We start from the raw sequence: 12341 nt of genomic DNA, 5'->3' as shown, positions 1-12341 counted from the left end.
AACAGGTGTGTGTGTGTGTGTGTGTGTGTGTGTGTGTGTGTGTGTGTGTGTGTGTGTGTGTGCGTTTTACATTTTCCAAGAGACATTAAAGCTGTGTCAAATGATGCGGCACCTCGAGTCATGCCTAAAGGAGGTACTTAGCCGAGTCAGCCTACAGTACATATTGATACGAACATTGTTACTAGTTTTTATACATTTGACACTGATGTACTGTATTGGAACACTGAAGGGTGGAGAACAAGATGCTGAATTTGTAATGGGCAGGAGAGGGATAAGGTGGATGAATTTACTCAGTGGAGTGGAAGGGGAGAGGGTGGAGGCAAGGTGGGACGACAGGTAAGTGGGTGGGCAGTCGTGTAGATAACTCATACAGAGCTATAGTTATGGTAGATGGGAAGGTAGGTGGGTGAGTGGGTAGGTAGGTGGGGATGTAGGAGCCATGTATAGATACAGGTAAGTAGGTACCAAAGGTAGTTAGCTATATAGGGTTACCATTATGTAAGTAGGCAGGTGGGTCGGTCGGTAGGCTGATAGCTAGGCCTCGTTAGCAGATTAATAGGTAGGTTAATAGATAGATGAATAGACTGGTGTGTAGGTAGGTAAGGTAGGTAGCCTAAGTAGATTGGTGTGTAAGTTGGTAGGGTAGCAGACAGGTACATGGGAAGTAGATATGTACAGTACGGTAGGCGGATATGGTAAGTTGACAGGAAATAGTGGATAGAAGATGTAAAAAGTATATATTTTGTAGATGGTATACGGACAGTAAAGAAACAATAATTTACCTTGATTAATTAGAAGGTAGGATGGCCTGTTGATAGTGAAGAGAGAAATGAAGTACTTAATGTGCCCTAATCAGACACATTAACCCATCCGCTTTATTTATTGCAACCGCCAGACGATTTATTCAGTTTGGGACCTAACGCAGTGATGATTCAATAAAATAGCTTCCTAGTCTCCGTAATACACTCTGGTCTCTTAAAAAATCGTCTGGCAGGTGTTAATAATGATCTGAAAGAAAACAGGATAATTGGATAGGTGAAAAAGAGACAGGTAGCCTAGATGGGTGATACGGAAGAATGAGATAAGGATACAAGCAGGAGGAGAAGGAAAGAATGAGTGCGAAAGAAATGTGAATGAAAAAAATGAAGTGAGCGAGCAAATTAGAGAAAGCAAGGTCACACACACACACACACACACACACACACACACACACACACACACACACACACACACACACACAGAGTTGCAGCGTAGAGTTAGTTAATGTATGGACTTGGCCTGTCACTTAGTCATTCTCACCCTCCCACTCAGTCACTCCCTCATGCACACTAGCTCACATTTCCACTCATCTCTCTCTCTCTCTCTCTCTCTCTCTCTCTCTCTCATCGAGCTGATACACATTTTAATATTTCAAATTATAAAAAAAAGAAGGGCCTGAGGTTAATAAAATCGACTGGTGGAAGTCAAAGTAGTAAAAATTCACAATTATTCCCAGCTGAAGAAAATCACTAGGCGGGAGTAGGAATAAAAGAGGGTTAACGCAGACTTTCATTATTTCAACCCTTCACCATCAGGGGGGGTCACTAAAAGATGAATAAAATCGTCTGGTGGAGGCATAAATGAAATAAATCATGGTAGAGGAGGGGCTCTGGACATAGTATTTTTAACCCCTCCACTCCGAGGATCTCTAAAAGCTGAAGAAAATCGTCTGGCGTATGTAGATCTCTTAAATCCTTGCTACCATCAGATATTTATTTATTTATTTATTTGTATTGTAAGCGTAGGGGATTTTTCGAACTGGAAGGGTTAGCTACAGCCTTAGCTTTACTTCAAAAATTCTCCCTCAATTGAAAAAAATCGTCTGGTAGTAGCAAGATTAAAATGGGGATTGATTCAGATTCGCTAACTCTGAAGGGGTCTTTTCTAAGCTGGGCTAAATCCTGTAGCGCTGATAGGAATAGCACCTCGTAGTGAAGGGGGATTAACCGTTTATCTTTATGTGACTCCCATTTGCTAATTAATCTCTCTCTCTCTCTCTCTCTCTCTCTCTCACTCATTTAATTAGTGTAATTTTTCCCTCTTCCCTCCACATCTCACTCCTGTCTTTAACTTTTTTTTTTTTTTTTTTTTTAACCTCTCACGTCTCTTGCTCTTTAAGTTACTGTTTTTAATTCATTCAGTCTTTCTTTATATTCAGTTTCTTTTCCCTCCACTTCCACTCTTTCACTTTATTTCCATTCTTTTCCCCTCTTCATCGCCCGTTTCTCTCCATGTTTTTCATTTTCACTTCTTTCATTCAGGTATTGTTATTGGGTGATGTTTCACTTTCTTTCCTCGTATTTCTCTTGATGTCTAAATAACCTGAATTATTTTTAAGGAAGAATAATATCCACTAGTGGGAATGTTACCGGTATTTGCTGAGCAGATAAAACATTTCTGGCCCGACTTGGACCCCCTTCAGTCAGGTCCAAACTGTTGATTTTACATACCAAGTAACAAATGTATATGTTGGGGTAATTCGTCCTTCCATTTATGGGCAACTTTTTCTCTCTTTCTTTCTCTCTTTCTCACTTCCTTTCATGTGGATTCCGGGGGCTTGAATGGTTAATAAATGGATGTGTGGCTTATTTCATAGGGCATGGTGTTGATTAGTTCTCCCACTATCACATATGGTTCTTTCCTTTTCCTTGCTTTCTGTACTCAACCTCACCCTACCTGCAGGAGAGAAAAAGAGGCGGATAATGATAATCTGTATATGAGTCTCCCTTTCAGTAACCTTTAAATTATTATTGTTTCAAGTCTGTCTTTCGCCACCCTGCACTCTTGCTGTTTGTTTCCTTTCACCTTTCTTTTTCATCTTCTGTTAGTAATTGATATCATTTTTTTTTTCCATTCTCGTCTCTCTCCCACCGTACATTTTTTCGTTTTCTTTCTTTCTCCATTCTCTTCCCTCTTCTTTTAGTTACTGCTGTGTCATCTCTCTTTTTCCATTCTCGTCACCCTTCATCTGTCACCCTAACATTTTTTTCTCTCCTTTCTGTCCATCCAGTATTGTTATTGGATATTACTGCATTTTTTTTTCTCTCCCTTCTTCTTACTTTTTCAGTGGGACTTACTTTTGTTTCATATTAATTCTCGTCACCTTACACTCCTCCTCCTCCTCCTCCTCCACTTTTTTTTTTTTTTCATTCTCTTGCCGTCCGTGCTTTCTCTTCATCTTGTTGCGGCTCCTGTTGTTGTTGTTGTTGTTGTTCTTCTTCTTCTTCATCTTCTTCTTCCTCCTCCTCTTCTTCCTTTTCATCTTCGTCTTCTTCCTTCTCTTCTTCCTTCTCTTCTTCTTCTCTTCTTCCTTCTTCTCCTCTTCTTTTTTTCTTCTTAATCATCTTCCTCATCCTCATCTTCGTCGTCTTCTTCTTCTTCTGTGTCCCCCATTCCCCATACCAGTTTGCAGTGTTGGTTCATTAACAAGCCTTCGCCCTGTTCGCCTCCACCTGTCCTGCCTATTCCCAGCCCTGCCTCACTCCTTCACTTATTCACTCCTTGTTCCCCCCCCCCTCCTTCTCTCTCTCTCTCTCTCTCTCTCTCTCTCTCTCTCTGTTTATCTATCTTTCATCATGTAGCTGTCTGTTTGTGTTCCTACCAGTCAGTCAGTTTGTCTGTGGTTCTGCGTACATATATATAAATCTGTTTATAGCAATCTGTCTTTCTGTCTTTCTGTTTGTCTCATTTTATGGCTGTCAGACTATCCATCCTATACTTTCTGTCTCCGTAATCCTCTCTTTCTGTAATGTGCGTCTGTAATAAGCCTCACCTGTAATATACCTCACCTGTAATATGCCCCACCTGTAATATGCCCCACCTGTAATATGCCCCAACTATTATATATACCCCACCTGTAATATGTCCCCACCTGTAATATACCCCACCTGTAATATATATACCCCACCTATAATATACCCCACCTGTAATATACCCCACCTATAATATACCCCACCTGTCTGTTAACAATAAAGACGGCGTAGAATATGATTTTCGTTTCACCATTCTTATGAAATTGCCATGACAGTTTTTCTATGCTGCACGGTAGTCCTTATCACTGTCGCCAGCCTGCTTCAGGTAGAGGAACTGATGAGTGGGTAGAACCTTACTGCTTGGTTGTACTTACACTCATAGAACATGTGTCATAGTTTATAGTTTCTCGTGTAATGTATGTGCTGGAAAATACAATTAGTTTTATGGCTGTTTGCTCTCCTTTGTATTTCTGTGTACTCTTGTCTGCCTCACATCCTGCTTCTGTTTACATTCCGTTCACTCTGATACTACCCACATAACTTAGGCCAACCAGTACCATAGGCTTTCTCAGTGTCACTACTCATCTACTTACTTCACTCTTTACCTACCGACCAACCAGCCTACCCTACATGTCTAGTTGCCAGCGTATCTACCGTACCCACCTACCTACCTGCCTACCTACCTACCTACCTTTCCTTCACTGTCACACTACCAACCTGCCCACTTCTTTTCCTCCAGTATATAATCTACAGTATTCACGTAACTACCTACCGTGCCTTCTTACTTGGTCACCTGCACCATTCTGCCTACCTACCTACCGACCCATCCACCAGCCTACCGTGCCTTCTTACTTGGTCACCTGCACCATCCTGCCTACCTACCTACCTACCCATCCACCAGGCCTATCGTGCCTTCTTACTTGGTCACCTGCACCATCCTGCCTACCTACCTACCTACCCATCCACCAGGCCTATCGTGCCTTCTTACTTGGTCACCTGCACCATCCTGCCTACCTACCTACCTACCCATCCACCAGGCCTATCGTGCCTTCTTACTTGGTCACCTGCACCATCCTGCCCACCTACCTACCTACCCATCCACCAGGCCTACCGTGCCTTCTTACTTGGTCACCTGCACCATCCTGCCTACCTACCTACCTACCTACCCATCCACAAGGCCTATCGTGCCTTCTTACTTGGTCACCTGCACCATCCTGCCCACCTACCTACCTACCCATCCACCAGGCGACCTATCTACCTTCCTACCTGCCTGTCTACCTAGCCTATTCACTTACCTAGCTACCTATCTACCTGCCTGTACCTACCCACTTACCTAGCTACCTGTCTACCTACCTACCTGCCTGTACCTACCCACCTGCCTGTCTACTTACCCACCGTACTTACCTACCTACCAACGTGCGTACCTGCCTGCCTGGCCACCCCTCCTGCCTCACCACCACCAGTCGGCCAGCCTGCCTCCCCCTCTCTGGCAAAATACTAGAATGGCCGTGGAGTGAGGCTGGTTCAGTGACACTACACCACTCCTCCCCTCTCACCCCCCCCCCTCCATCCCTCTCTCTCTCTCTCTTTTCTCTCACACACACACTCTCACTCTTTCTCTGCCTTCCTCTCCCTACCTCTGGTCTCTCCTCTCCCATCCCTTTTGCCTCCCTCCAGTCCTCCCCCCCCCCTCTCTCTCTCTCTGTCTTTCACCGTTTCTACTCTAGTTTTCTTTTACCTTTCGATTTTACATATTCCTGTAGGCCTGATACAATAAAAATATTCTCCTTGTTGAATCATAGGATCAGGCTCTTTTCTCTCCATTTGACGGTAACCAATCGTGTAGCTTTTCAGGTGTGTTCCTTACTGATTTTTTTTTTGTCAAAAATGTGAATGTAAAAATAGGTGAACGCTGCACTCATCCTTCTGTAAATTATTGTTTGATTTGTGTCTTGGCCGTGAGTATGTGTGTGTGTGTGTGTGTGTGTGTGTGTGTGTGTGAGAGAGAGAGAGAGAGAGAGAGAGAGAGAGGGGGGGGGGGCATTGAGCGATTTTACTGGGTGGCAAAATCAGTGGAGAAAAAGAGGGAAATGTGGCGTGAAGGAAAATAGATACAGTATAAATTGGTTTTGGAGAGAGAGAGAGAGAGAGAGAGGGGACGAGAGTTAGGATCATCCGTTTCGAGGTTTTGTACTATCGTTTATTTTAATTATTACCTCTGCCAAGGAGGTTATGTCTCTTGCCGGAGTTGGTTTGATTGTTTGTCTGTTAGCAGGATTACTCACAAAGTTACAAGCGGATTTTGCTGAAATATTTTGGAGGGATAGGATATGGCCCACGGAACAATTCTTTTGACTTTCGTGGTGATCCGGATCATCATCCGGATCCAGGAATTTTTTGTTTGTCTACACGATATCTCCAAAAGTTCTTAGTGAATTTCAATGAAATTTTGTGGAAGGGCGGGCCATGGGCCAAGAAAGAATTGATTATATTTTGGTACGGATCCGGATCCTGCATTGGCATTGACGGTGGTATGCGCTCTCTGAGTGCTTTCCAGTTAAATGAGTGCCATGCTTAGGAACTCCACACACACACACACACACACACACACACACACACACACACACACACACACACACACACACACACACACACACGCACGCACGCACGCACACACACACACACACACACACACACACACACACACACACACACACACACACACATCAGAACTCCGTAAACAAACATTCAAAGAAGCCACTCTTAAGCTACGCACGTTCTCTCTCTCTCTCTCTCTCTCTCTCTCTCTCTCTCTCTCTCTCTCTCTCTCTCTCTCTCTCTCAGGCGGCGCGTCTAGTTTACTGAACATTAAGTGATTTTTTTACCCCACTTCTTGTTCATCAATAAGAGCAGAGACTCGCAGTTTTGTGCTGGGGAGCAGGAGGGAGAGAACCGGGGAGGGAAGGGAGGGGGGGGTGAGTGAGGCATGGATAGAGAGGCGGGAGGGAGGGGCGTGGAGGGAAAAAGAGTAGGCCAGGGAGGGAGGGAGGGAAAGAGAGTGAGAGACATTTTAAAGGTAGGAGACCAAAACACACAGTACTCGCCTCGCTATTTTTGCCACCTGGATCTATTTTTGTCAGCGGTGGACACGTCGGGCCGGCATAATGATGGTGTTTTCCAGGGCTAATGTGGTAAGGGAGGCTGACGCTGCAAACTGACAAAATAAACTGTGAAAGAGCTGTATGAAGTGGTGTAGGAAGACTGCAAATTGCCATAAAAAGTGCCACGTAAACTGTGCTGCCTTAGAACTTGTCGTATAAACTGTGAAAGGGGTGAAAGAAACTGGTGGGGGGAACGCTTTAGACCGGCATCACGTGTCATATAAACTGTGAATCTGGTGTAAGAAGTGGTATATGAACGCTGGAAGCTTATTGAAAATGTGTTATATAAACTGTGAAAGACATGTAAGGATATTGCACTGGAGGCTGATATTACAAATTGCCCCGTACTCCCAATTGGTGTATAGAAGTGATGAAGGAACGGTGCATACTGGAGCCTTAACACTGATATAAAGTGTGAAAGAGGAAAGGAAAAGACATTTGACAGTGTTTCCCTCACCTCATGAAACCTGTGAGGCTGTGTGTGGAAGTGGTTGAGTTGCCGTATAAACTGCGAAGTGGTTTAAGTGATGTTGAAGCCCGGTGCTGCAAACTACCCTAATAAACTGTCGTGATGTCAAGATGTTGCAGAAGAGGTGGACTTTACATAGAACAAAAACTCATGTTGTGTAAGGAATTGGGAGAAAAGAATAATGCTCTAAAATGCTAAAGTAAAGTGTCAGGAGGTGTAGCCTAAGGAATGGAGGCAGCGTGATTTGTTTTCTCCAGTTCTTCACGTAGAAAGGCTCCCTACCCCAAGTGAATAAAATCGTAGGGCGACGGAGAGAATAAGAAAAAAGGGCATTGTATGAAGAGTTAGATACTGGAGATTTTCTAGCCCCTTCAGTCGAGAGGTCATTAGCAAGGTGGCAGTATAAAAGATGTCATACTGAGGTGGTACAGACTTATTTACTCCATTGCTACAAGATATCTCCTTAGAACTGGGAAAAAAAAAACGTCCAGCAATTGCAGGAGTGAAGAAGGTCATGGTATTGAAGATGTTTGCTGTTCTTGGGTGAGGGTGGTGGGTGTGTTTACGGTGGTGGGTGCAAGTTTGAGAATTTGGGTGTGGTTGTATGCTGAGGGGGATGAGTATGGGTGTAACTTTGGGCAGTGGAAGGTGGGTGGTGGGTGTGGTTGTGGGCGTGGTTGCGAATATGGGTACCGTATAGGCTAGGTGTAGGTGTGGGTGTGACGGTGGATGTGTTCATGAGTGTGTCAGTGGTTGGAGAGTTTGGTGGGTGTAGAAGTAGTTGTGAGTGTGTAATACAGGATAAGTGTGTTGTGATTGATAGGGTGGGTGTGGGTGTGGATATGTGTGTGGGTGTTGTGAGTGTGAGTGTTATGGTGGGTGTGGTACGTGGGGGTATGAATTTGTCAGAAAGTGGTGGCTGCGGGTGTGTGAATGTCTGTAATGGTGTGTATGGGATGGGTGTGAGTTTGTCAGGAAGTGTGGACTGATAATGCCTTGACGCGTTGCCTGATCCCCCCCCCCCCCCGTTCATATCTGTGTATCTGTGCTTTCAACATGATCTGCTCACCGCCACACCCACACCCACTATCACTTCTCTACCATTAACACATCAATACGGTGGAAGAGGTGAGAGGTAGGATGGGACTGGAGTGTATTAGTGTTGTGGTGAGGAGAGAGAGAGATGAGATGATATGGGCATGTGGAGAGGACGGGGGATGATAATTGGATGCAGAAAGTGAGAAGTGTTAACGCTAGGGGTAGGGTTGCGAGAGACAGACCGAAAAAGGCCTGGGGCGAGGTCATTGACTGTGACCCCAAGGATAAAGGACTGAATAGGGAAGCTGCCAGAGATCGAGCAAAATGGAAAGCCTCCAGTAAGCTAGGTGACCAAGGCCGACGCATGCTAGCATGTTGGACTCTATAAAAACGAAACGATACCCATGCACCACACTCTTTCTCAAACCCACAGCCGCACCCACACGCACACACTAACCTACTGCCACACCCACATTCACACACTAACCCTCAGCCACACCCACACCTGTACTCACCCACGCCCATACCCACACCCACACCCATACTCATACCAGTATCTACACCCACACCCATACCTGCATATATACCCATACCCATTCCATTCCCATACCAATATCTACACCCACACCCATACCTACACATACACCCATACCCATTCCCTTCCCATACTCACATCCATTCCCACACCCACAACCACCACCGCATTCACAGCTACACCCACACCCCCCATACTCATGCCCATGTCCACCACCACACTCCCACCCACATCTGCACCCACACCCTCACCCTCACTCACATCCACATTCACTGTTCCCTCTTCCGTAGTAAATGCCATATATATATAGCCTAACTGAGAAAAATATCAGGAGAAGCATTTGTAGCATCAGTATATTTTGGACAATTCTCATTCACCTCACTGTCCACATCCCTTGTCTCTGTTTTAATCAAGCATTATTTTTCTGGACAGCAATTGAGAATGATGATGTGTTTTAAAAATAATTCGTTCACTTTTTAGGCCCGTGGTAATTAGGTATAAATTCTGAATCCACTTCATTTCACTGACAGTCTCACGGGTCACAGGCGCTAGAGATTACAGAGTCGTACTACAAAGTTCACACACACACACACACACACACACACACACACACACACACACACACACACACACACACACACAGATTGACACACAAACGTGACTTTAAATATTTATCACTTAAAGTTGGAGTGCTGAAGGTTGCCTGATTAGTGTGTGTGTGTGTGTGTGTGTGTGTGTGTGTTGGTGTTCTTGTGTGCGTGTGTGTGTTGTTTTGTTCCTGTGTATATATATGTTTGTTACTGTTTTTTTTGGGGGAGTGTTTATCTTTGTGGTTCCGTGTATGTTTGTGTGTGCTTACTTTTATTCGCGTGTGCTTTTATGTATGTGTGTATGTCCTCGTGTGTGTGTGTGTGTGTGTGTGTGTGTGTGTGTGTGTGTGTGTGTGTGTGTGTGTGTGTGTGTGGTCTTGGTCAGAGGTCCCTGTTTTGTTTCATTCGTAAGACATGTATAAGTCAGTGACGCATATTTTATTGACCTTGATCTTGACCTTTGACCTTTCCGCCCCAAATTTAATATCTTGTTTTTATGGTGGCCCTGTCTCTTTTAAGTGTCATTGAATAGTTAATTTTTTTTATGCCCTTGACACTGACCTTGGACTTTTTTTTTTCTTCTTTTTTTTGCCAAGGTTTTATTATTTGATTCTCTTGTCTCCCTGAACCACTATTCTCTCTCTCTCTCTCTCTCTCTCTCTCTCTCTCTCTCTCTCTCTCTCTCTCTCTCACCACAAGAGAGATCGTGGCGAAGTATGTGTGTATCTATGAAGTTGTGACAGTAATGTGCTTACGGTATTATTAATTTATTCCACATACACGGGCAACAGGGGTGAAGTGTGAGGTCTTGCGCCATCATCTGTTGCTGCCTCGGTGCACTTCCCAAACGAGCTTCCTATGGCCAGAATGGGAGCCGCTGGTGCAGTGGGTAGCGCAACCATCTCGCAGCTGGAAGGACGCGAGTTTGGTTCTCGGCCCAATCAGATTCTTGGAAGTTGTTGCCCCCGTGTCCCAGTTCACTAAGCGGTGCAGCTGGGGACCTGTATGTAACATTGACTGTTGCGAGTCTCTAGGTGAAGAATGAAACTAAAAATTGAATGTTTGCATTGGTCATCATCGTGCAGTCGGTTGACAGTAAATGAAAGCCATTTTCCGCTGTTCAAAATCTAACACATTTTTTTTACTGTCAAGTCTCACCTTTGCATGGAAAGGATAACAAATTAGGCTAAAGAAAACCGCATCTGGAAAATGCAACAAGGACGGCAAGTAATATATATAACATGAACAAGAAAAATAATTATGGTAGTAATAGGAAAGGTTTAATGATACAGATACTGTTATAAATTATTAATAATAGCTGATAAACCAATGAAGAGGTAACTTTGAAAACTATCGGTAAGGGCGATTGCAAAAGCCATAAGACGCTTAGCTGCGGTGCTCATCTCCATAACCTATGCCTTTGAGTCTGTGGCGGGTTATTCACTCATTCTCCTATATACAAGACCTCTGTATCATCCTGGTTACCACAATTACCTCACCTAGACTTTACTGTAGGTATGAAAAGGAATATTAAACAGGATACTTTAGCAGGTAACAAGAAGAATGTATAGATGAGAGTGATGTACCTGAACAATATAGTAACGCCCATGGAACTCTGGTAAATCTGTGCCATCCACTCTGTACCTCCCTTCCTCTCCCCTCTTTTGTCTCAAAGTTTGGCTGTTCATCCTTCGCCTGATGGGTAACGCCGTAAAAAACACGAATTCCATCAACAGTCCCAACTCTGACTCACCTCTCCTCTCTTCCTTCACATTTATTGGCTGTTGCAAAGACCTCTCTCTCTCTCTCTCTCTCTCTCTCTCTCTCTCTCTCTCTCTCTCTCTCATTTGTCTGTACAGTATCTTTATGTCCATATCTATCTATCTATCTATCTCATAATTGTCAATACAGTAAGTGTGTGTCTGTATAAGTCTATCAGTCTATATATCTATGAGCTATATGCCATTTCAAACTATAAACCGTGCACATTTTGAAGGTATCAAGAGTTTACAACACATGGAACTGGGGGGACTTAGAAACAAGAACACGAGAGCACAAATTTGAGACACATCATGAGAGTGGCCTTTGAAATGGGCTGCACATCACTCCAACCCTAGAAACATCCCTAACTCCTTTCAGCTCAGTTGTTGGTCAAATGTACTCAGACTGGAGGATCGATTTGACTAGTAACCAAGGAGATTCATTTCTTTCATAACTAAGGCTCATCGAATTTCATACAACCTCGGCTCACTTTAAGCTGTTGGAGTGGCCCTGTTCCGTCAGATAAAAAACATACCTGCTATAACACTGCTTTCATAGTCTGTCATAGTTATCGTATGTATAACCTACTTATGCCGCCTCCTCGCGAATCACACATCTAAGCTACGTATACACTTTTCACTCACACACATACGGTACCTAAAAGTCCAGTATGTCTATATATTTGTGTTCATGCATGAGGAAAACATAAATCACACAGGCAGCTTACGTACAGGCAATCTTGCTGAGTGTGAGGGCGAGTGGGGAGGGTAGGGGAAGGGAATGGGATGGAGAAGGAGAGGGAAGAGGAGAGAAAAGACGCGAAGAGGTGAAAGGGAAGAAAGTCGGGGAAGAGTAATAGAGTGTAGAAAGGCTGGCAGTTGGGGAGAGTGAGTAATGAAAGAGTCCGGAGGTCGTACTATGGTGTGGCTTGTAGTATGTATGAATGTGGAGTGCCGCTCAGGGCAACACGCTGGTTTGGCCTCATTAGTACGGTAC

The sequence above is a fragment of the Coenobita brevimanus genome, chromosome 103 (genome assembly GCF_032717465.1).
Source record: "Coenobita brevimanus isolate Jiangsu-jjx chromosome 103, ASM3271746v2, whole genome shotgun sequence".
Classification (NCBI taxonomy): domain Eukaryota; kingdom Metazoa; phylum Arthropoda; class Malacostraca; order Decapoda; family Coenobitidae; genus Coenobita; species Coenobita brevimanus.
Note: the sequence above shows the minus strand (reverse complement) of the source record.